Source organism: Pleurodeles waltl, chromosome 3_1 (genome assembly GCF_031143425.1).
Source record: "Pleurodeles waltl isolate 20211129_DDA chromosome 3_1, aPleWal1.hap1.20221129, whole genome shotgun sequence".
NCBI lineage: Eukaryota > Metazoa > Chordata > Amphibia > Caudata > Salamandridae > Pleurodeles > Pleurodeles waltl.
Genome location: NC_090440.1, coordinates 1559771595 through 1559797191, shown reverse-complemented (window position 1 = coordinate 1559797191; position 25597 = coordinate 1559771595). Strand labels below are relative to the sequence as shown.

The 25597-nt window shown below is 42.8% G+C and overlaps 1 long non-coding RNA gene across 4 annotated transcripts in view; it reads left to right on the top strand.

Moving 5' to 3' along the window:
- The window catches only part of LOC138285347 (uncharacterized), a 261363-nt gene that overhangs the window by 37411 nt on the left and 198355 nt on the right, over positions 1 to 25597 (top strand). For all 4 annotated transcript variants that reach the window (XR_011201571.1, XR_011201570.1, XR_011201569.1 and 1 more), the window contains exon 3: positions 18702 to 18804. This is a non-coding gene — a long non-coding RNA (uncharacterized lncRNA). The remainder of the gene's footprint in view (positions 1 to 18701; positions 18805 to 25597) is intronic.

Sequence of the window (25597 nt, the reverse complement as noted above, 5' to 3'; positions counted from 1 at the left end):
AGATGGGCAGATGCCCAGGAAATGCCAGCTGTGGGTGCAAAGAAGCTGCTACTGGACAGTAGAAGCTGAAGATTCTGCAGGAACGACAAGGGCTAGGAACTTCCCCTTTGGAGGACAGATCCCTCACGCCGTGGAGAGTCATGCAGAAGTGTTTTTCTGAAGAAAGACTGCCAACAAGCCTTACTAGCTGCAAATCGTGCAGTTAAGGTTTTTGGATGCTGCTGTGGCCCAGGAGGGACCAGGATGTCGCCAATTGCGTCTGGGGACAGAGGGGGCGTCGAGCAAGACAAGGAGCCCTCTCAGAAGCAGGCAGCTCCTGCAGAAGTGCCGGAACAGACACTACAAAGTGGAGTGAAATGGTGCTCACCCAAAGTTGCACAAAGGAGTCCCACGCTGCCGGAGGACAACTTAGGAGGTCGTGCAATGCAGGTTAGAGTGCCGTGGACCCAGGCTGGACTGTGCACAAAGGATTTCCGCCGGAAGTGCACGGAGGCCGGAGTAGCTGCAAAAGTTGCAGTTCCCAGCAATGCAGTCTGGCGTGGGGAGACGAGGACTTACCTCCACCAAACTTGGACTGAAGAGTCACTGGACTGTGGGAGTCACTTGGACAGAGTTGCTGGATTCAAGGGACCTCGCTCGTTGTGCTGAGAGGAGACCCACGGTATGGGTGATGCAGTTCTTTGGTGCCTGCGGTTGCAGGGGGACGATTCCGTCGACCCACGGGAGATTTCTTCGGAGCTTCTAGTGCAGAGAGGAGGCAGACTACCCCCACAGCATGCACCACCAGGAAAGCAGTCGAGAAGGCGGCAGGATCAGCGTTACAGAGTTGCAGTAGTCGTCTTTGCTACTTTGTTGCAGTTTTGCAGGCTTCCAGCGCGGTCAGCAGTCGATTCCTTGGCAGAAGGTGAAGAGAGAGATGCAGAGGAACTCGGATGAGCTCTTGCATTCGTTATCTACGGAATCCCCAAAGACAGAGACCCTAAATAGCCAGAAAAGAGGGTTTGGCTACCTAGGAGAGAGGATAGGCTAGCAACACCTGAAGGAGCCTATCAAAAGGAGTCTCTGACGTCACCTGCTGGCACTGGCCACTCAGAGCAGTCCAGTGTGCCAGAAGCACCTCTGTTTCCAAGATGGCAGAGGTCTGGAGCACACTGGAGGAGCTCTGGGCACCTCCCAGGGGAGGTGCAGGTCAGGGGAGTGGTCACTCCCCTTTCCTTTGTCCAGTTTCGCGCCAGAGCAGGGCTGAGGGGTCCCTGAACCGGTGTAGACTGGCTTATGCAGAAATGGGCACCATGTGTGCCCATGAAAGCATTTCCAGAGGCTGGGGGAGGCTACTCCTCCCCTGCCTTCACACCATTTTCCAAAGGGAGAGGGTGTAACACCCTCTCTCAGAGGAAGTCCTTTGTTCTGCCATCCTGGGCCAAGCCTGGCTGGACCCTAGGAGGGCAGAAACCTGTCTGAGGGGTTGGCAGCAGCAGCAGCTGCAGTGAAACCCCGGGAAAGGCAGTTTGGCAGTGCAAGGGTCTGTGCTAGAGACCCGTGGGATCATGGGATTGCACTAACAATGCCAGGATGGCATAGAGGGGGCAATCCCATGATCTTAGACATGTTACATGGCCATATTCGGAGTTACCATTGTGAAGCTACACATAGGTAGTGACCTATATGTAGTGCACGCGTGTAATGGTGTCCCCGCACTCACAAAGTCCGGGGAATTGGCACTGAACAATGTGGGGGCACCTTGGCTAGTGCCAGGGTGCCCACACACTAAGTAACTTAGCACCCAACCTTTACCAGGTAAAGGTTAGACATATAGGTGACTTATAAGTTACTTAAGTGCAGTGTAAAATGGTTGTGAAATAACGTGGACGTTATTTCACTCAGGCTGCAGTGGCAGGCCTGTGTAAGAATTGTCAGAGCTCCCTATGGGTGGCAAAAGAAATGCTGCAGCCCATAGGGTTCTTCTGGAACCCCAATACCCTGGGTACCTCAGTACCATATACTAGGGAATTATAAGGGTGTTCCAGTATGCCAATGTAAATTGGTAAAATTGGTCACTAGCCTGTTAGTGAGAATTTGAAAGAAATGAGAGAGCATAACCACTGAGGTTCTGATTAGCAGAGCCTCAGTGAGACAGTTAGTCATAACACAGGTAACACATTCAGGCACACTTATGAGCACTTGGGCCCTGGCTGGCAGGGTCCCAGTGACACATACAACTAAAACAACATATATACAGTGAAAAATGGGGGTAACATGCCAGGCAAGATGGTACTTTCCTACACAACCCCCCCCCCCCAAACGAAGGACAATAAGACTAGCCATGACCTGATGAGTCTTCATTGTCTAAGTGGAAATATCTGGAGAGTCCATCTGCATTGGAGTGGCTACTCCCAGGTCTATGTTCCACTGTATAGTCCATTCCCTGTAGGGATATGTACCACCTCAACAATTTAGGATTTTCACCTTTCATTTGTTTTAGCCAAAGTAGAGGTTTGTGGTCTGTCTGAACAATGAAGTGAGTGCCAAACAGGTATGGCCTCAACTTCTTCAGTGCCCAGACCACAGCAAAGGCCTCCCTCTCTATGGCAGACCAACGCTTTTCTCTAGGGGTCAACCTCCTAGTAATAAAAGCAACAGGTTGATCCTGGCCCTCAGAATTAAGTTGTGATAGGACTGCCCCTCCTCCTAATTCAGATGCATCAGTTTGGACATAGTATTTTTTAGAGTAACAAGGGCTTTTCAGGACAGGTGCAGAGCACATGGCCTGCTTCAGCTCCTCAAAGGCTTTCTGACAGTTTGCTGTCCATAATACCTTTTTAGGCATTTTCTTGGATGTGAGGTCATTAAGAGGGGCTGCAATGGAGCCATAGTTCTTAATGAACCTCCTGTAATACCCAGTGAGGCCTAGGAAGGCTCTCACCTGAGTCTGAGTAGTAGGGGGAACCCAATCTATAATAGTTTGGATTTTCCCCTGAAGTGGTGCAATCTGTTCCCAACCAACAAGGGGTCCCAGATAACCCACCTTCCCCTGCCCTATCTGGCACTTTGAAGCCTTGATAGTGAGGCCTGCCTTTTGCAGGGCCTCCAAAACTTTCCATAGGTGGACCAGGTGATCATCCCAGCTGGAGCTAAAGACAGCTATATCGTCCAGATATGCTGCACTAAAAGCTTCCAGCCCTTGCAGGACTGTGTTCACCAACCTCTGAAAAGTGGCAGGTGCATTTTTCAATCCAAAAGGCATTATTGTGAATTGGTAATGGCCTCCAATGGTTGAAAATGCAGTTTTTGCTTTTGCATCTTCTGATAATTTGATCTGCCAATACCCTGCAGTCAAGTCAAAAGTGCTTAGATACTTGGCAGATGCCAGTGTATCTATGAGCTCATCTGCCCTGGGTATAGGGTGAGCATCAGTTTTGGTTACCTGGTTGAGACCTCTGTAGTCAACACAAAACCGCATTTCCTTCTTTCCATCTTTGGAATGAGGTTTTGGTACAAGTACCACAGGAGAAGCCCATGGACTTTCAGAGTGCTCAACCACTCCCAGTTCTAACATTTTCTGCACCTCTTGCTTTATGCAGTCTCTGACATGGTCAGGCTGCCTATAGATTTTACTTTTGACAGGCAAGCTGTCTCCAGTATCTATAGTGTGCTCACACCAAGAAGTGGTACCTGGCAGAGTAGAGAAGAGTTCAGAAAGCTGACCCAGGAGATTTATGCAATGGTCTTTCAGCTCAGCAGTAAGACAATCAGCCAAAACTACACCTTCCACTAGAGCATCTTGTTCTGTGGAAGAGAAGAGATCAGGGAGAGGGTCACTCTCTTCTTCCTGTCCCTCATCAGTTGCCATGAGCTGGGTGAGATCAGCCCTGTCATAGTAGGGTTTCAGGCTATTGACATGGAGCACCCTAAGGGGACTCCTGGCAGTGCCTAAGTCAACTAAGTAGGTGACTTCACCCTTTTTTTCAACAATTGTGTGGGGTCCACTCCATTTATATTGGAGTGCTCTTGGGGCCACAGGCTCCAAGACCCACACTTTCTGCCCTGGTTGGTACTGAACCAAAACAGCATTCTGGTCATGCCATTGCTTTTGGAGCTCTTGGCTGGCCTGAAGGTTTTTACTGGCCTTTTTCATGTACTCAGCCATCCTTGATCTGAGGCCAAGTACATAGTCCACTATGTCTTGCTTTGGAGCTTTTAAAGGTTGTTCCCAACCCCCCTTAACAAGTGTTAGAGGACCTCTTACTGGGTGTCCAAAGAGGAGTTCAAAGGGGCTGAAGCCCACTCCTTTTTGGGGTACCTCCCTGTAAGCAAAAAGGAGGCATGGTAAAAGGATATCCCATCTCCTGCGGAGTTTTTCAGGGAGTCCCATAATCATGCCTTTGAGAGTTTTATTAAATCTCTCCACCAGTCCATTTGTTTGTGGATGATAGGGTGTAGTGAACTTGTATGTCACACCACACTCTTTCCACATGGCCTTTAATTAAGCAGACATGAAATTGCTTCCCCTGTCTGATACCACCTCTTTTGGGAAGCCAACCCTGGAAAATATTCCCAGGAGGGCTTTTGCCACTGCAGGTGCTGTAGTGGTCCTTAGAGGAATAGCTTCAGGATATCTTGTGGCATGGTCCACTACCACCAAGATAAACCTATTGCCTGAAGCAGTAGGAGGGTCAAGGGGGCCAACTATGTCAACCCCTACCCTTTCAAAGGGACCCCCAACCACAGGTAGTTGAATAAGGGGTGCCTTTGGAGTGCCACCTGTCTTGCCACTGGCTTGACAGGTTTCACAGGACTTGCAAAATTATTTTGTGTCCTCTGACATTCTAGGCCAATGAAACAAGGGAACAAGTCTGTCCCAAGTTTTCATTTGTCCCAACTGTCCAGCTAGGGGAATGTCGTGGGCTAGAGTTAGGAGGAACTTTCTGTACTCCTGAGGAATCACTAACCTCCTGGCAGTTCCAGGTTTAGGATCCCTTGCTTCAGTGTACAAGAGGTGGTCCTCCCAGTAAACTCTGTGAGAGTCACTGACATCCCCATTAGCTTGTTTGACAGCTTGCTGTCTTAGACCCTCTAGTGTGGGACAGGTTTGCTGTGCCACACTCAGCTCCTCCCTGGCAGGCCCCCCTTCACCCAAAAGCTCAGCAGTGTCTGCTTCCAGCTCCTCTGGTGTAGGTTCTGCACAGGGTGGAAATTCTTCTTCCTCAGAAGTGGAATCCACTGTAGAGGGAGGGATAGTAGGTAGTGCTTTACTTCTACTAGCCCTAGCTTTAGGGAGCACTTGGTCCATTGTTCCAGGATCCAAGTCACCCTGTCCTTTTTGCTTTTTGGCCTGAGCCCTGGTTAAAGCAAAAATATGCCCTGGGATGCCCAGCATTGCTGCATGGGCCTCCAACTCTACATCTGACCAAGCTGATGTCTTCAAATCATTTCCAAGTAGACAGTCTACAGGTAAATCTGAGGCAACCACAACTTTCTTTGGACCAGTAACCCCCCCCCCAGTTGAGATTTACAACAGCCATGGGGTGGCTAAGTGTGTTGTTGTGAGCATCGGTTACTTGGTACTGGTGACCAAGTAGGTGTTGTTCAGGGTGGACCAGTTTCTCTATTACCATTGTAACACTGGCACCAGTGTCCCTGTAGGTCTGAACCTCAACACCATTTATTAGGGGTAGTTGCTTGTACTTATCCATGTTAAGGGGACAAGCAACTAAGGTGGCTAAATCAATAGCCCCCTCAGAGACTAACACAGCCTCTGTGGTCTCCCTAACAAGACCAACCCCAACTAAGTTACCAAAAGTGAGCCCAGCTACTCCCTTGGATTGGCTATTAGTAGGTTTGCTCCCACCACCACTGCTATTAGTAGGGACACTAGGCGTAGCAGTAGGGGTTGTAGTGGTAGGAGGCTTGGTGCTTTTCTTTGGACAACTGGGATCTGTTGTCCAATGGCCTTTTATTTTACATAAATAGCACCATGGTTTCTTTTCTTTGTTTTGATTAGAAGAGGATTTGGAAACACCACCCCCACCATAGTGTTTTTGTGGGCCTGATGAAGACTCATTTTTAGATTTGTCCCCACCCTTGTCAGAAGACTTACCATCCTTCTTCTTGTTGCCATCTTTGTCACCCCCTGTATGAACTTTTCTGTTCACCCTTGTTCTGACCCATTTGTCTGCCTTCTTTCCCAATTGGGGAGAGGTCAGATCAGAGTCCACCAGGTACTGGTGCAACAAATCAGACACACAGTTATTAAGTATATGCTCTCTCAGGATCAAGTTATACGGGCTTTCATAATCAGTAACTTTACTGCCATGTAACCACCCCTCCAAGGCCTTCACTGAATGGTCAACAAAATCAACCCAGTCTTGTGAAGACTCCTTTTTGGTCTCTCTGAACTTCATCCTGTACTGTTCAGTGGTTAAGCCATAACCATCCAGGAGTGCATTCTTAAGAACTTTGAAATCATTGGCTTCACTTTCTTTCACAGTAAGGAGCCTATCCCTACCCTTTCCACTAAATGATAGCCTTAGGATAGCAGCCCACTGCCTTTGAGGGACATCCTGTACAACACAGGACCTCTCAAGTGCAGCAAACCACTTGTTAATGTCACCCCCCTCCTTATAAGGGGGAAATATCTTGTGCAGATTCCTAGAATCATGCTCTTTTGCAGGATGCCTATTGGGAATACTGCTGCTGCCACCATGGGTTTCTAAACCCAACTTCTGTCTTTCTTTCTCTACTTCTAAGGACTGTCTATCCAAATCCAGCTGTTGCTTCTTGACCTTCAGTCTGGTTTGTTCCACTCTCAATCTATTGAGCTCCCTTTCTAACAATCTGTCATCAGGGTGGGTGGGAGGGACATGTCTAGAAACAGAAGTATGATGAGAAAGGACAGAAGGAGACCTGTCCCTAACAGAAGGCTCCCTAACAGAAGGCACCCTAACAGCTTGGCTCACAGAAACTGCACTTCTACTATGATGAGAAGGAATACTCTTACTGTGATGTGAGACCACACTATCTGTATGATGTGACTCAACATCAGTTCCAACTATGCTAGGTTGTCTGCTAGGGGGCAGGCTTGGAAGTTTCCCTCCCACTTCTTTAGCTAGGGGTGCCCCAGAGTCAGAGTGGGAACCATCAGCTAACTTTTCAACAGGAGTGCCAGCTGTGGCCTTATCCTGTTCAGTAAGCATATTCCCCAACAGTTCTCTAGAAGGATTCTTCCTTACACTTAAACCTTTTTCTATGCAGAGACTCCTTGCTCCTTTCCAGCTAAGGTGATCATAAGCAAGTTTGGACAGATCAACAGTTTGGCCTGTGCCAGACATTTTTAGAAAGTGTTTAAGTGATAGAAAAAGGAAAAAAAGTTTTTCAGAACTTTTAGAAAGACAGAAAAAAAACTTTTAAAACTTTTTAAGAACTTTTTAGAAAGTTAGAGGTACTTTTCAGCACTTTAGAAAAGAAGTGAGAAAAGAAATGCAAAACTTTTTGGTTAGGTGTACATACACTGAACTTGTTTTGTATATTTTTCTCTTATGAAAAGTACAATGACAAAAGTGGTAAGTAGTTACAGAGCACTTATCCCACCACTGCACAACCAATGTAGGAGGCTGGACTGGCTTGTAGTGAGTACCAAGGGGTACTTACACCTTGCACCAGGCCCAGTTATCCCTTATTAGTGTGTAGGGTGTCTAGCAGCTTAGGCTGATAGATAATGGTAGCTTAGCAGAGCAGCTTAGGCTGAACTAGGAGACGAGTGAAGCTCCTACAGTACCACTAGTGTCATATGCACAATATCATAAGAAAACACAATACACAGATATACTAAAAATAAAGGTACTTTATTTTTATGACAATATGCCAAAAGTATCTCAGTGAGTACCCTCAGTATGAGGATAGCAAATATACACAAGATATATGTACACAATACCAAAATATGCAGTAATAGTATTAGAAAACAGTGCAAACAATGTATAGGTACAATAGGATGCAATGGGGACACATAGGGATAGGGGCAACACAAACCATATACTCCAAAAGTGGAATGCGAACCACGAATGGACCCCAAACCTATGTGACCTTGTAGAGGGTCACTGGGACTGTAAGAAAACAGTTAGGGTTAGAAAAATAGACCACCCCAAGACCCTGAAAAGTGAGTGCAAAGTGCACTAAAGTTCCCCAAAGGACATAGAAGTCGTGATAGGGGAATTCTGCAGGAAAGACACAAATCAGCAATGCAACAATGATGGATTTCCAAACGAGGGTACCTGTGGAACAAGGGAACCAAGTCCAAAAGTCACAAGCAAGTCGGAGATGGGCAGATGCCCAGGAAATGCCAGCTGTGGGTGCAAAGAAGCTGCTACTGGACAGTAGAAGCTGAAGATTCTGCAGGAACGACAAGGGCTAGGAACTTCTCCTTTGGAGGACGGATCCCTCACGCCGTGGAGAGTCGTGCAGAAGTGTTTTCCTGAAGAAAGACTGCCAACAAGCCTTGCTAGCTGCAAGTCGTGCAGTTAGGGTTTTTGGATGCTGCTGTGGCCCAGGAGGGACCAGGATGTCGCCAATTGCGCTGGGGACAGAGGGGGCATCGAGCAAGACAAGGAGCCTTCTCAGAAGCAGGAAGCACCCGCAGAAGTGCCGGAACAGGCACTACGAAGTGGAGTGAAACGGTGCTCACCCGAAGTTGCACAAAGGAGTCCCACGCCGCCGGAGGACAACTTAGGAGGTCGTGCAATGCAGGTTAGAGTGCCGTGGACCCAGGCTGGACTGTGCACAAAGGATTCCCGCCGGAAGTGCACGGAGGCCGGAGTAGCTGCAAAAGTCACGGTTCCCAGCAATGCAGTCTGGCGTGGGGAGGCAAGGACTTACCTCCACCAAACTTGGACTGAAGAGTCACTGGACTGTGGGAGTCACTTGGACAGAGTTGCTGGATTCAAGGGACCTCGCTCGTTGTGCTGAGAGGAGACCCAGGGTACCGGTGATGCAGTTCTTTGGTGCCTGTGGTTTCAGGGGGACGATTCCGTCGACCCACAGGAGATTTCTTTGGAGCTTCTAGTGCAGAGAGGAGGCAGGCTACCCCCACAGCATGCATCACCAGGAAAGCAGTCGAGAAGGCGGCAGGATCAGCGTTACAGAGTTGCAGTAGTCGTCTTTGCTACTTTGTTGCAGTTTTGCAGGCTTCCAGCGCGGTCAGCAGTCGATTCCTTGGCAGAAGGTGAAGAGAGAGATGCAGAGGAACTCGGATGAGCTCTTGCATTCGTTATCTACGGAATCCCCAAAGACAGAGACCCTAAATAGCCAGAAAAGAGGGTTTGGCTACCTAGGAGAGAGGATAGGCTAGCAACACCTGAAGGAGCCTATCAAAAGGAGTCTCTGACGTCACCTGCTGGCACTGGCCACTCAGAGCAGTCCAGTGTGCCAGCAGCACCTCTGTTTCCAAGATGGCAGAGATCTGGAGCACACTGGAGGAGCTCTGGGCACCTCCCAGGGGAGGTGCAGGTCAGGAGAGTGGTCACTCCCCTTTCCTTTGTCCAGTTTCGCGCCAGAGCAGGACTGAGGGGTCCCTGAACCGGTGTAGACTGGCTTATGCAGAAATGGGCACCATGTGTGCCCATGAAAGCATTTCCAGAGGCTGGGGGAGGCTACTCCTCCCCTGCCTTCACACCATTTTCCAAAGGGAGAGGGTGTAACACCCTCTCTCAGAGGAAGTCCTTTGTTCTGCCATCCTGGGCCAAGCCTGGCTGGACCCCAGGAGGGCAGAAACCTGTCTGAGGGGTTGGCAGCAGCAGCAGCTGCAGTGAAACCCTGGGAAAGGCAGTTTGGCAGTGCAAGGGTCTGTGCTAGAGACCCGTGGGATCATGGGATTGCACTAACAATGCCAGGATGGCATAGAGGGGGCAATTCCATGATCTTAGACATGTTACATGGCCATATTCGGAGTTACCATTTTGAAGCTACACATAGGTAGTGACCTATATGTAGTGCACGCGTGTAATGGTGTCCCGCACTCACAAAGTCCGGGGAATTGGCCCTGAACAATGTGGGGGCACCTTGGCTGGTGCCAGGGTGCCCACACACTAAGTAATTTAGCACCCAAGCTTTTCCAGGTAAAGGTTAGACATATAGGTGGCTTATAAGTTACTTAAGTGCAGTGTAAAATGGCTGTGAAATAACGTGGACGTTATTTCACTCAGGCTGCAGTGGCAGGCCTGTGTAAGAATTGTCAGAGCTCCCTATGGTTTGCAAAAGAAATGCTGCTGCCCATAGGGATCTCCTGGAACCCCAATACCCTGGGTACCTCAGTACCATATACTAGGGAATTATAAGGGTGTTCCAGTATGCCAATGTAAATTGGTAAAATTGGTCACTAGCCTGTTAGTGAGAATTTGAAAGAAATGAGAGAGCATAACCACTGAGGTTCTGATTAGCAGAGCCTCAGTGAGACAGTTAGTCCTAACACAGGTAACACATTCAGACACACTTATGAGCACTGGGGCCCTGGCTGGCAGGGTCCCAGTGACACATACAACTAAAACAACATATATACAGTGAAAAATGGGGGTAACATGCCAGTCAAGATGGTACTTTCCTACAGCCCCTCACTAGTTCTTTGCTGAGAACCTTCCAACCTAACCCACACACCCAATCCATGTCTACATGGGGTACTGGGTGACCATTTCAGTATTCAAGGTGACTCTTACATGCAGAACTATGAAAATCAAATCAGAGTAGGCATGCATGGTTTTGTGTTAATTTTCAAATAAATATTTGGCCTGGCATATATTTTAGTAGCATGTGTGCTGCGCTCATTTTCAGGATGAATTTTGTCATGTTTAGGGTGGATGTAGCCTTGACTGCAGTACACAAGACCATTTATTGACACACACAAACAAAATATAAACATACAGGCATCCTAAGATTGCCTGTCACATGAATGTTAATGTTATATTGCAAATGTATTATTGTAATCTTTGTTATATGTGTTAGGCTCACGCTAGTCACGCACATGAGCCAGTGAACGGGAGAATGTTGAGGGATGAATGTAGTGGGGGATTCAAGGGCAGTTGAGACGGAGACGACAGGAGAAGAGGTGGCAGGTGCGTGTGCTGCAGCCGGGGCTATTTCCACGTAAAGAACATACATGTTCAATTTACTGCAATCCTTGGAAGAATAAACATGTTCAACCTACCGTGATCCTTGGACTCATTCTTAATAGTACCTGGGATTCATCTCAACAAAATTGGCAACGAGTTGTAGCCCCGTCTGCGTCCAGCGTTGCTGAGTTCAATTCACGGTCTCGACGGACTCGACGCATCCAGTGATTTTATCATCACTGCCGACTTGCCTAAGTGTGAGTACGTTATTTTAACTTTATTTGCGGAGGCTGTACAAGTGCGTACCGCGCGCCCTGTTGATGATCACTACATACGTGCGTACGTCAGAGTGGAGACTCTAATAACTGGGCCGCACACCTGTTTTCCTGCAACGCGTACACGTCGCCTAGCAAAGTGCAAGCCTTCGATCTCACTGTACGCGCTCTTTACCAGTGCGCGCTCGCCTATAAAACCTCTCCGGTTGGACAACTAGACCAACCTCAAATTGTCTTCAGAAGCTTTCACAGTGTTTTTTTTTCCTGAAAAAAAATACTTTTTACAAGAAACTCACACGAAATTCATATGTACATTTATTATTTGTATCAAAGGAGATTATTTGCTTAAGGAGTTTGAAGGATTATAACATTTTACATATAACACATATACCTATGGCTTCTAGCAATTTGAATTTACCACCTCCGCAACCTTTTATTCCTGGAAGTAATGATGTCTCAATTAAATGGCAAGAATGGCGAGAATATTTTATAAATTACATCTCCGCATGTGATGAAGAAAACGATTTTTCAGGGGAAAAGAAGAAGAAGATTTTATTACATTGCTTAGGGCAGCATGGTCTTAAAACATACAACAGGATTGAAAAGAAACACAGAGAGCAAGGTGATGTCTTTATTCATGCATTGGAGGATTTGGATAGATACTATTCTCCCACGGTTTGCGTTGGAATTGATTGCTACAATTTTTTTCATAGGAAGCAAGGAAAAGAGGAAACCATTGAAGAATATGTGTCAGCCTTAAAAAAATTGGCTTTAACGTGTAGATTTGGCACCCTACATGACAAACTCATTAGAGACCAGATAGTTATGCATGCGGCCAACCAGAACATACAGGATTGCTTATGGACTAAAGGAGAATCGTCTTTACAAGCAGTAATAGAAGTAGTCAAAAAAGCTGAATTGACAGGAAGGTGTGCAAAAGCTGTTTTACAGGGAAATTACAAAGAAGAAGATTTAAAAGCAGAGTCTAATAAACTGGTAAACAGAGTTATAGAAACAAAAAAATGTTTGACTGGGTCAGACGGATCCTCGAGGAAGGACAGCTCCTGTAAAAATAAGAAGAAGTATAAGAGGGACATCACAAAGGCGAATGTTACATGTTTCAGATGTGGATTACTAGGTCACTACGCAAATGACAAAAGTTGTCCAGCCCGTAATCAGAAATGTTCTGGTTGCAGTATTGTTGGCCATTTTGTTAACGTTTGCAGGAGAAAAAAAGAAACCGCGATAAAACTTTTGGAGGATACTAATGAATCAGCTTCCTCCTCGGATAGTGACAACTAGAATATGTGGGTGCTTAATGTAAAAAATTATGAAACTGTGATGTCGGATTGCCAACGGAAAAAAACAAAGTGTAACATGTCAATTGGGGGTGTTACCATCACGATTACTGCCGACTCTGGGTCACCTTACACAATTGTGAATGAACTGGTTTGGTTAAAAAAAACTGAAACACGCTGTAGGTGGGGTTTTGGATACACCGGATATCTCACCGAAAAGTTTTACTGGAGAATCAATCCAGTTGCTTGGCTACAAGAAATTGTTATTTGGATTCAAAGATCGTAAAGCAGAATGCAAAATGTATGTATCTAAGTCTGGGCCGTTTGTGTTGGGTTGGTGGGACCAGGGAGCGCTGGGAATGATCATAGACCCAAACAGTGCAGAACCGGTGTCAGTGATTCAGGAGGGTGAGGTGTATGATGCAACTATAAAGGACTTGTATCCCCTAGTATTTTCAGGAACCATAGGGAAGCTAAAAAAATTCCAACATAGAATAATACTTAAGGATGATGCTGTGCATAAGGCCAGGAATATTCCTCTTAGCATCAGAAATGAAGTTTCTGGTGAGTTGGATAAGTTATTAAAGACAGGAATTATTGAGCAAGTTGAATCATCCGATTGGATTTCTCCGCTAGTGGTAGCTAGACGTTCAAATGGTAAATTGGGGTTATGTGTGGATCTTAGGGACCTCAATAAGAATATTTTGGTGGATCAATTTCCATTACCCAAGATCAATGAGGTCGTAGTGCTAACCAAAGGTAAGGAATGGTTCACCACGATAGACCTTACTTCTGCAAATAACCAAGTTCCATTGCATCCTGACAGCCGTAGACTAACTGCGTTTATTACACCGTTTGGGTGTTATCAATTTGTCAGAGTTCCATTTGGGTTAGCTTCTGCGCCTGCTATGTTCCAAAGGCTGATGTATAAACTATTTAGTAAAATGCGGGACGTATTGTTTTTCCAAGATGATATTTTAATTATGGGTGATTCGAAAGATGACCACGACACTAAAGTTAAGAATGTTCTCCAAGTGCTAGGAGATAATGGGCTTACAGCTGAATATAGTAAGTGTAAAATTGCTAGAAGAAGCGTCACTTATTTGGGACATGAGATTAGCGGCAAGGGTATTGAACCAAAAGCTAGTCTAGTAGAAGCAATAAGGAATTCACCTGCACCTACTAATAAAGACGAAGTTAGGGCCTTTTTAGGCCTAGCGGAGTATTATGCAAAGTTTGTGCATAATTTTTCCCATAAAACATTTCCCATTAGGCAATTGCTATAAGGGAAATGTGTATTTAAGTGGTCTGAAGAGTGTGAAACAACGTTTGAATTCATTAAAAGTGACATTATTAGAGCACCTGCTTTACAAGGTTTTGACCCAAATCTGCAAAGTATAGTCACAACGGATGCCAGCTGTAAGGGATTGGGAGCTGTTCTTACGCAAGTGGATACGAATAATAAGTAATGTGTGATTGCATTTGCTTCTCATTCTATAACCAATACTGAAGTGAAATATTCTGTTATTGAGAGGGAGGCCCTTGCATGAGTGTGGGGTTTGGAACATTTCCGATCATTTGTATGGGGTATCAATGTCATCTTACGAAGTGACCATAAACCACTCACCAAAGTGTTAACAACAAAAGGCTTGTTCAAATCCTCTCCACGTATTGCCCGCTTGTCCATAAGACTCTTGGACTACAAGTATGAAGTGCGTTACGTACCAGGCATCAAGAATAAAATTGCTGATCTCTTAAGTATAATGCCTTTAGCCAATACTGATGAGGAGGTGAAGGAGTTGGGGATTGTTGTGTAGCTGATATTATGCAAGACGTTCAGGGCATCACTGAAAGCGAGTGGAATAAGGCCATGGGTGAAGACGTGACATTCAATAAAGTTCAAACCTTGTTAAGTGAGGGGTGGCCCCATAAAAAAAACCTTGAAGAAAGTGTAAAGGGGTTTTGGGAAGTCAAGGAGGAGTTGTCTGTAGAGCACAACAGATTAATGTGCAACGGAAGGGTTATTCCCCCAGAGGTACTCAGGAATAAAATTTTGAATTTATGCCATGATGGTCATTTAGGTATATCTAAAACGAAAAGTAAGGTTAAACAATTGTATTGGCGGCCAGGTATAGATTTAGCTGTGGAAAGAACGGTAAGAGAATGTGTTCTATGCAACAAATCAGAAAAAACTTTATCCACATTCAAACCACCATTAGTTCCTGTTGGGTGTTCTGACATGCCTTGGGAGAAAATTGGCCTGGATATTACTGGACCGATACGGGTGGAGGTACATTGCAGTGATGTTTGATCATTTCTCAAAATGGCCAGAAATTGGAATTGTGACCAAGGTGGATTCTTGGTCTATTGTGGAATTTTTAGATACTGTTTTTTTGAGAGAGGGCCTTCCCAAAACCATGATCACGGACAATGGGCCGCAATTCACGTCTGATAAATTCAAGGCTTTCTTAATGAGGTGTGGCATTAGACACATTACTACTTCCAACTATCATCCAGCTGGTAATGGTGCTGTGGAGCGTTTCAACAGAGTATTGAAGAATAGTATACAATTGGCAGAATGTGCAAAATTAGATTGGAAAAAGGAAGTTTGGAAAACAGTTTGGTTGTACAGGACTACACCTTGTGGTTCTACTGGTCACAGCCCCTTTGAGATAATGAGAGGAAGGGTTCCACTGAGGAAGGACAATGTAGGTTGGATGACCAAGGGTAGGAAAAGCAATTGGACTAGTGAAAGTGTTAGGAAAAATATAAAAAAAGCACAAATTCGTTCAAAGTAATACTATGATGCAAAACATAAATGCAAAGATGTAAAATACAGATGGGTGACTTGGTTAAGGTGAAGGTTCCAGGTTTCAAAAAGTATGAAAAGGGAAAATTCTATCCTCCCTTAAAGGTTGTAAAGATTTTGTGTAATGCAGTACAACTAGAGGATGGAAAAGTGTGGCATTTAAGCAGAGTCTCTCCGTACAAAGGCGGGGAAAAGAGGGGTTTGATTGAAGCTGAATGGTTAATGAATGATGAAACTGGAAATAACAGGTGTTTGCAAGGTGAGGTTGGTGTTCCGATGCAACATGCCAATGATGCACAATCAGGTAGAAGCAACGTGATTCCTATACAAGAGGAGCGCAGAACTGAGAAGAGGGATAAAGGAGACAACGTACGGAATGGCGACAAGACCGGAGTAATGAATAAGTTTAGCAGGTGTGGCAGGAGAATCACAAGACCAGGAAAGCTTGGCGACTATGTATGCAACTGAGTCTTAATATAATCAGTAAGGGTATTGGATCAAATATTACAAGTTGTATTTTTATTAGCAATAGTTATGATAAGTGGGTAAGATTTATTTAAGGAAAAAGAAATTCTAACATTATGGGGGTCATTACAACTTTGGCGGGCGGCTACTGCCGCCCACAAAGCTGTAACCGCCGGGCGGCCGCCAATGCAGCCGCACTCCAGCGGTGCCCATTTGGACATTCCCGCTGGGCCGGCAGGCGGAAACTTGCTATGCAGACAGTGAAAAGCTGTACGGGCCCTGCCAGGGGGCCCCTGGACTCCCCGTACCACCAGCCTTTTCCTGGCGGTTCATACCGCCAGAAATAGGCTGGCGGTCGGGGACTCGTAATCCCCTGGGCAGCGCTGCGTGGATTATCACCGCCAGGGCAAAAGTGGCGGAATACCGGCGGCCTCGGCGGTGCGACCACGGCGCTTCCACCGCGGTCGTAATAGGCCAGGAAGCACCGCAAGCCTGTTGGCGGTGCTACCGTCATTTTAGCCCTGGCGGTCTCAGACCGCCAGGGTCAAAATTACCCCCTATATGTTTTGGCCCCTTATAGCTCTAGGCATGTAGTAGGACTATTATTATTATATTATTATTAAAAAAAAAAAAAAAGTGTAAAGAGGAAGATGTGTTATATTGCAAATGTATTATTGTAATCTTTGTTATATGTGTTAGGCTCGTGCTAGTCACGCGTGTGAGCCAGTGAACGGGAGAATGTTGAGGGATGAATGTAGTGGGGGATTCGAGGGCGGTTGAGACGGAGACAACAGGAGAAGAGGTGGCAGGTCCGTGTGCTGCAGCCGGGGCTATTTCCTTGTAAAGAACATACATGTTCAACTTACTGCGATCCTTGGAAGAATAAACATGTTCAACCTACCGTATTCCTTGGACTCATTCTTAATAGTACCTGGGATTCATCTCACAGTTAACAGGCAGACTTTATAATGGAGACAATGAAAACATACTTCAACACCTAGCCATCAGGGGTAACTCTAGCAAGATGATACGCCTAGTTTCTCAATTACAAGGTATCACAGTGTCTGTTAGCGTCATACTAAATCCTGTAAATTGAAATACTGCACACATTTTCTACATGGAAAAACAGTCCAAGGAGCAAATTCAAAGAAAAAAACGAATGATAATCACTGATAATTGATCAGTACCACCCGAGTGGGTTCAATAAACCTAAGTCAGAAAATGGCTTCCTCAAGGGGAATTTCTGATATAGTCCTTGACCTACATTTGGCTGTTAAGACCTACTAGTTCATAACTTAAGGAGAAGGGGGCTTGGCTTGCGCCCCAACCAAGATGATGCCAGTTCTTTGAGCTTCGGCAATCGATGAACGTTACCAGATTATTTTAAGCTACTTTTCTGCAGCGCAACATGATTCCAGGACTTACCTCTAAGCTCTACATAAGTTACTTGCTGTGGTAGTCTTTTGGCTGCCCTTTCTACACTTATTTTCCATCACCCGGGGATGCAACAGGGTTTTTTGGTATTTGCGCGAGCAGCCGCTATTTTGTCAGCACATTGCCAGGCTTCCATTAACTGCATTTCTCTGCTTCAATGCTAGCAGAAATGGCTTGCATATGATTTTACTCCTTGCCTTGCCACCAACTTTATTGAAGTGAAAATTCCCGATAGCCTTCCCTACTGGCCAGTTTGATATACTGGTGCTGCAGCAATGATTCCTGCTAATTGTGCAGGCAACCTCAATTTTATAAATGCACCACCTGCTCTCCATTCACTGCATTTTCCTGCTCCACTGCTCTCAGAAATGGCCTGCATATTTGTACACTTCATGCTTCAAGTTTTAATACATTGCCAATCTCACGGTTGCCTTCTGTCCATACTTCTCCGTGAACATGTTTTGAAAATCAGACTCCACATGAAATATCTTGAAACCAAGAATCTCTGCAACAATCTTCACTTGTACAGTCTGACAGAGGCCCTTGAGGATCGTAATCTACTCATGTTCCTGAAGACATTTTTGTCTCAGCTTCTTGGAGTTTCTACTACTCCTCCTCTTAACATCCCATAAGCTTATTGTTTCGGTCATCTGCAGCCTCACTCTTTTAAACCTAGAAGAATCATTATGTTCTTTCTTGAATTTAAAGACCTTCTAGTTGTTTTGAAAGCTGCTAAAGAAAAGCGTTAGCTGGCCATAATCTATTTTCTAGATATTTCTACTGAGCCCTATATAAGATGCAAGGAGTTCCTTGTCTTAAGACCACAAATGAGACAGTTAAATGTATGATATGGCATCCTTCATCCCTGCAGATGCAAGTTTACGTATGAAGACACCATGTAATCTTTTGATAATCTAGGTAAATTAAAAGTGTTTCTTTAAACTAATACATCTCATGCTATGGACACTGCTGTTTGGAAATCTTAAGAATGTTTGGCTTGCGTCTATTCATCTTCATTATCCAAATGTCTTGAATTTAATGGCTTCTTACTTCATAACTGCGTTTATCTTTTCTCTGCTGTTGTACTTGTTATGGTGTCAACATGTCTGATGCTATTCTTCAATACTTTTCTTCTCAAATCTGGATTGATACCCTTGATCTGTCTCTTCATCTACTTTTCTATATCTGTTTTTTCCCTTATGTGCTGACATCTTTTTACTTCCACTATGTGAGTGCATACACGTCATCCATTATAATTATGTCACTGAAGTCATGCACTTTGTTGTTTTTAATAAATGGTGCCATTTTTTTCTCTCAATTTTTGCAGCTTGCCACCCATGTTCCTGGAGCCTTATACTTGTGCATCCAGTAAGTTTAACACTGCCTTGTGGAACATTTGAGGACTTGGGTATCCGGTTAAAAGACAAAAGGTGCTTCCTCATTCGTCTAAGCTTAATTCCCAAGTTGGCTTTTTACAGGAAATTCAGTGTAATGAGTTGGAATTGGTTAAATTGAAACGACAATGTGTTGGTCAGATGTTTTTTTTCTCTCCTGATATTAATTGCAAGGGTGGTGTTGCTATTTTATGTCATAAAGCATTGAATGTACAGGTTTTATCTACTGAAGGTGATACTAATGGTCGATGGGTATTGGGAAATACCATCATTCAAATTCTCATTCATAAACATATCTCCTTGTTCAATATTTGTGGCCCAGTTAAACCTGATCCTGATTTTTGGTATAGTATTAAAGAAAAACTTGCTACTTTCGGGACTCCTAATATCATTTTGGCAGATGACTTTAACCAATGGTTGCATCTCTTTTTGGATAGGAAGCCTAAATGCACATTTAACCAAGACAAATCTGATGAGGCATTCCAAAAAGCCAACCCCTCTCGGACATTATTTAATGTTTAGAAAACTTGCAACCCTGATAAGTTTGAATTCACTTTATTTTCTAATGTATATCAGGCAATGTCCAGAATTGATTATATTTTAGTGAAAGAAACATGACTCCTTTCTATGCAATCATCTGAAATAGGTTTCACTTTCATCTCAGACCATGCACCAGTAATGTCCTCCTTTGATTTATCTCATACTGACTCCAAAACTGGCAGATGGAGATTTAATGACTTCCTATTATGTGTTACACATTTTATAATTGTGGCTACTGTTTTTATTCAAGATCTTTCTGAACTCAACTAATCTAGTGAAACATCCATTTCTTTTAATTGGGATGATTCCAAAGCCCAAATAAGAGCTTTCACTATAACTTATCGTGCCAAAAAGAAAAATAATCTCAATATCTAACCTCACTTCAGCAAATTAAACACTTTAACATGCTTACTTTACATTTAATCTTCCTCGACTTTACATGAAATGAGCAAAGCCAAATCTAAACTCAACAAACTTGTTACTGTTGAGGCATGCAATATCTTGCTTAAAGTTAAATCTAAATTCCATGGCGGTCGGAACAAAGCTTGTAAAATGCTAGCTAATTATTTAAAAATAAAAGCAGAACACACAAATATAGGTCCCATTCTTGATGAATCTACTAATATCACTTTGATTTCTGATTCTGACATCGCCAGCACCTTCCAATCCTATTATGTACTATTAAGTAAAAAAAATGCTACCTCATCATACCCTAAAATACAACAGCTTTTTAATGGTCTCCCTAAATCTCCTTTCCTTTCACAATCATTTGAGAATTTATTTAGAGGCTGACATGATGCTCTAAGAGATTTTGGATGCAATCAAATCTCTGAAAAGAGCTACGACAAAGGGTTCAGATGGATTCTGCATTGAACTAATTTCCTCCCTTTCTGCATTTTTTGTCCCCAAATTTGTATTCATTTCTTTCGAGTTTGAAGGCTAGTGGCTCCTTTTTAGAAGCCTTGATTGTTCTTATCATCAAACCTGATAAGAGTCCCACCCTTTGAAAAAAATAAGACCCATTTCATTGATCAATTATGATTGCAAAATGTATGCCAAGATCCTAGCATCCGTCCGAAAAACTATTGCACCCCTTCTTGTCAAATCTGATCAATCTGGCTTGATTAAGAGCAGACTAGCTGCAGACAATGACAGTATGTTTTCTAACATTCTTGCACTGGCTGGAAAAAACAATATTCCTTTTGCGACCCTGTCTCTAGATGCTGAAAAAGCTTTTGACTGCATTCAGTTGCAATTTATGTTCACCATTCTTCACTGGTTTGGCTTTGGCACAAAATGTATTTCATTTATAAAAATGACTATGCTCAGGCCTTTGTGCTAGTGTTTTTGTCAGTGGTTGTTTTTGTCCTTATTTTAATTTACATAGAGGCATTAGACAAGCTTGTCCTCTTTCTACTTTAGTGTTTGTTCTTTGCCAAGAACGATTTCCTGAGCGTATACTTTAAAATACACTTATCTCTGGATTTATACAAAATTCCGTAGAGGTTAGGTAATCTGCCTACGCAAATGATGTTCTAATCTATATGTCCAACCCCTTGACGTCTCTGGACCCTTTCATACAGGAGATCACATTATACTCAAGTATTTCTAGCTATAAACTAAATTTGTTCAAAATTAAAATTTTACCTTTGAACTCTTCTTGTCATCAATATATGTTTACCATTTCTAATTTCGCATGGTATCCCTTCATAATTAAATATATCAGTTCTTGGTTTTCCTCTAACTTATTCAACACACTTAGCCATAATTTTGCCACATTGAAATCAGATCTAGATTACAAACATTATTTTCAACTTGTTCTCCTCTGCATCTTATGTTATCTTTTTGTAATAAAATGGCAAAACTATATTGTTATTATAAACGTTTACCCCTTAAACTGCAATACTTGTTGATGTATGAATTTCTTCCCAAACTGAATTTACAGACCTCTCATTTCAATAATTTTGAGAAGCCCTAACCACATTGCTTTTTACTGCTTCAAAATTACTTCTAGTTAATTTATCTCCCAGTGTGGGGATCTGTTTTCAATGTAGTATTAGGTTGGTCTTTTACTAAGTCTCCACAAGTCTCTCAGTCTGAAGAATGTTTCAATGTTTCTTAAATATTCTCCACAAAATGCTCACATCTCTACTGCAGGAAATAATTAATCTAGGACAAAGGGAATCACAACTATCTTTGACTACATCTCACAACATTGGTTAGAATGACTCTCATCATTTATTTCTGATGTATATTACTTCATTATAAACCTAAACCCATCAATAATTTGGAATAAAGGCCTGAAAATATTTTTTAAACAAAACTTAATCACAAGAGTTAAACATCCAAAACTTTAGCTAGAAATGATTCAGATCCACTTGGATAACAACATGTTTCTATTTGGCACAGTGGTGTAAAAACACGAGTAGGAATGTGATGAGGAGTTCCTTTGCATCATCGCTATGAATTTGGTAATGGAGTTGTGAGAGAAAGAGTTGGGCTGAAATACATCAAATATTTGCAAGCATGATTATCCTCTGGCTGAGGTACATAGATGTACTGCTAGTAATTTGGGATTGAACTCAAAAGCATTTGAGCAATACTTTTAGAGCTTGCACAACAGTATATATTATATTCTTTGATCACACTTTATTAAGTTGAGATTGTGTAAATTAAGGTAAAAATCTACAAACCCAGAATCTGCATGCATACAAAACCAACCCCCACTACATCTACAGTATATAATTGCATACAATTATCTTTACTTTCATAACTGTCCGATCAGCATCTCAATGATATGCTATTCCTGTTCATAAGGTACAAAACATCTGTTCCACCAAGTTAAAGTATGCGTTTAAAAAAAAGCATACTACGAAACCTAGAGCTGAACAGATTAGTGTAACGTTTCTAAGATGAAAAATGACCTTGACCCATGAAACATATGTCATATTAGATGATTCCAAAATACAATTAAAACCATTTACGTAGTAAATCATAAAAAACTGTGGGCCTCATTACGAGTTTGGCGGACGGTTTTGCCCATCTGCCTAACTTCCGACGGGGAGGTTGCCCCCACAGTGGCTACTTCGCCATCGGGCCCATTAAGAGTTTCCCGCTATGTCAGCGGGCGGAAACCTGAGCATACTTAATCAAAGAGGTCTTCTGAACTGCCATTTGATCAACTAGCACAAATTCCAGTCTCATCTGAGCTTGAGATGCATTATTGGAAAGATTAAATGACAACCGGTGCACCTGGATTTGGGAAACATTTAAAAAGTGACCCATCTTCCCAGGAAAGGCTAACAAACCATAAGGCAGTGTGGGAATTGATTTTTCCTTAACTACCCATAACAAAGGGGCCAATAAAGGGTTTGGTAATTATGGAGACACTTAACGTAGTGCTGCCACTCCTGACTCCTTTTGATCTTAATCTCACCTAATACCAAACACCTTTCCCATTGACATTTTTCCTAAAGATTACCACATTTGTTTTCTCAAAATTAACTCTCATGAAACTGTCTTTACAATAATGATTCTAAACATTCAAAAGCCCCTATAAAACCCACGCTGACTGATTAAGGACAACAGCATCATCAACTTATTGGAGGGAAGCTCACAGCTGACAACTGATTGATGGAGCGTGGGATTGCACCTGGTTTTATTCACTGGCTCAAATCTGAAATAAACAAATTAAAAAGAGTGGAAGCAAGCACACAACTTTGCTTCAGACCCCTATTTGTTTGCACATTTTCTGAAAGTGGGTGATTATCTCCCAACTTTATTTGCACCCAATTATCGGAGTAAAGAAGTTGAATAGCATGCCGTGAAGTGCCCGGAAGTTTCCAGGCTACCAGTTTTATCCATAGCAAGTTCCTATTGACATGATTGATTGCTTTGGGAAAATCAGTAAAGCAGCAGAGTAGCCGTTTTTTCTGCATTGATATGTTTATCAACACAACTATGCAGATCAAAAGTGCTGGATTTTGTCCAGAAGCCTGCTTGATTGTAATGAATTTATTTTCCCTCAGTTGCCCATGTTTCTAGGTCAGCCTAGAGTAAACTCACAAAACACTTTGCTTCAGTATCCATTAAGCATATTAGTCAATAGTTGTGAGGACTGGTATATAATATTTTTTTATATATTGGATGAAAAATCAACCCTTTCCAGGATTCTGGTATGGAATCAATGGCTCAAGGGCACCTGCCCAGTACTCTGGCTCTTGTTTGTATATTGCCACTGGAATGCAATTCGGGCCAGGTGCTCCATCCCCTCAGCGTGAGTTGACAATATGTGAAATACCTGGGCATTAAAATATTTGTTGAACAAAGAAAGTTTAAGATCACATTATTTAGAAGGAATACCTCAACAAATAGTTCCCTGCATAATGACAGACAACACAACAGGATTCACAAATGGAGTATACCTTACAGAGAAATATTAAGGATTAGAGAAGTTAATCAGCAGAGTAGGAAGCAATAAACACTGCTAAGGTTAATAAACAGAGATTCCACTTGGAAGGATATCCAGAAACTGTGAATGAGAAAGCATACATTAGACCCTTGAAAGAGAAGGCAGAAAATCTTTTGATAACTATGAAACAAAGATTACTTGGTTAAATAATAGGACAGAAAAATTCATCTCATAAAAACATCTTATAAGAAATCACCACCAAGTCTGGCAAGACATTGAGCAACAATTTTGAAAACACCCTATTACCACACATCAAAGAGCACACTCCACCGTAAATGTGATCAATCAAAGTCACTTCACTACTTTTGGCAATGCTGCAGCTGTAAAACTTCGAAATATGGTGCAAATATAAGCAATATGTGGCTGATGGAAAAATAAAAGGATAACTTTTACAACTACCAATAATATATTTGTGTTGAAATGATATGAAATCAGGGGGTACCCACAGTTGCAGGGATCAGATTTCTCATGCTCAGATGCAAGAACTAAGTAAAAAGCACCTACGTTGAATTAGAAAAACAGTTGGACTGCAGCCCTCACGCTAGCCCATTGAGCACTCCTACACAGGCAGTGATTTCTGGTCACTATTAGTATCATTAGATGAGATCACAACCACAGTGGAAATTCAAACAATCTTTTCTGTATGAATAGCACACTTAAATATAGCACTAAGAAACTGGGATATGTAATTTAAAATGCTTATTTTAGAGTCCTCTTTCTAGTGCAGAAAACATAAATGGTAACCATAAATAGTAACCATACAGATCATAAAAATAACATTAGTTAGGCATGTAATAGTCGGGAAAAAGAAGATATTGTTTTTTTAGAAATTTAGTGAGTTTCAGACAACCTAACACCCTTAAGCTATTTCTGAGGGCCTGATTTCTACGTGATGACCTATTAGATATAAGGGAACTTCTAATATGGGGGGCAGGATATTTGTCATGTTTATAACAGAGAATTCCATCCGCCGAGGTTGTAATCAGGCCGTTCGTCCTATGCTAAATTTTATCTAAAGCATGAAATAGCAAACCTGACTTTTCAGTTTTAGAGTTTCTTAGGATGGATCACACATCACATCTTGGAATAGCTAGCTTTGGACACTTTTTAGCAGAGCCCTGCAGAGGAAACAAAGATATGTGCTTTCAGTGAAGGACATTTTCTCCATAGCTTCTGAAATTAATTCTCTGATAATAGCAGACTCAGTATCTGGCATGACCAGTGTCTGACCTTAAGTCTGGCATGAAGACCTCTCCTAATCAATAGTATATGTACATTTTCCATCAATAGCAATTTGAAATAATATGACTCAGTATTTTTAACATTGTGCCCAGAAAAATATCCACATTTTTCAGAATATGTTTTAGAACTCCCTTGTGATGGAGTTGGACAATTTGCCATTGTGTGTAGTTAAAAATAGTCTTCGGGGTACTTGCTCTGTGAATGAAATGGTGTCCATAATAATTATAACAAAACATGTTACCATAATTCTCTTTGGATTGATAAACATCCTCACTTTCAAATACAATAAAGTACAGCAACTCAGTCATCATAGAATCAACTGTTTTCACATCCCAGTCATCAGAAACAACTCTGGGTATTATTACATCGTTCATAGAAAGTTTAAACACAGATGGTAATTGAATGACCTCAGTGGGGCCATATATATCAAATGTGACTTTATCCCAAACAATCCTATCAGGAATTAGTATAGTTGAAATGTTCACGAAAGACAAGTCTCTGCATACCTTGTGAGAAGAAAAATTGGGTTTTAGGACCTCAGCCTCCAGTTCAACTGTTGATCTTTCAGGAAGGTAA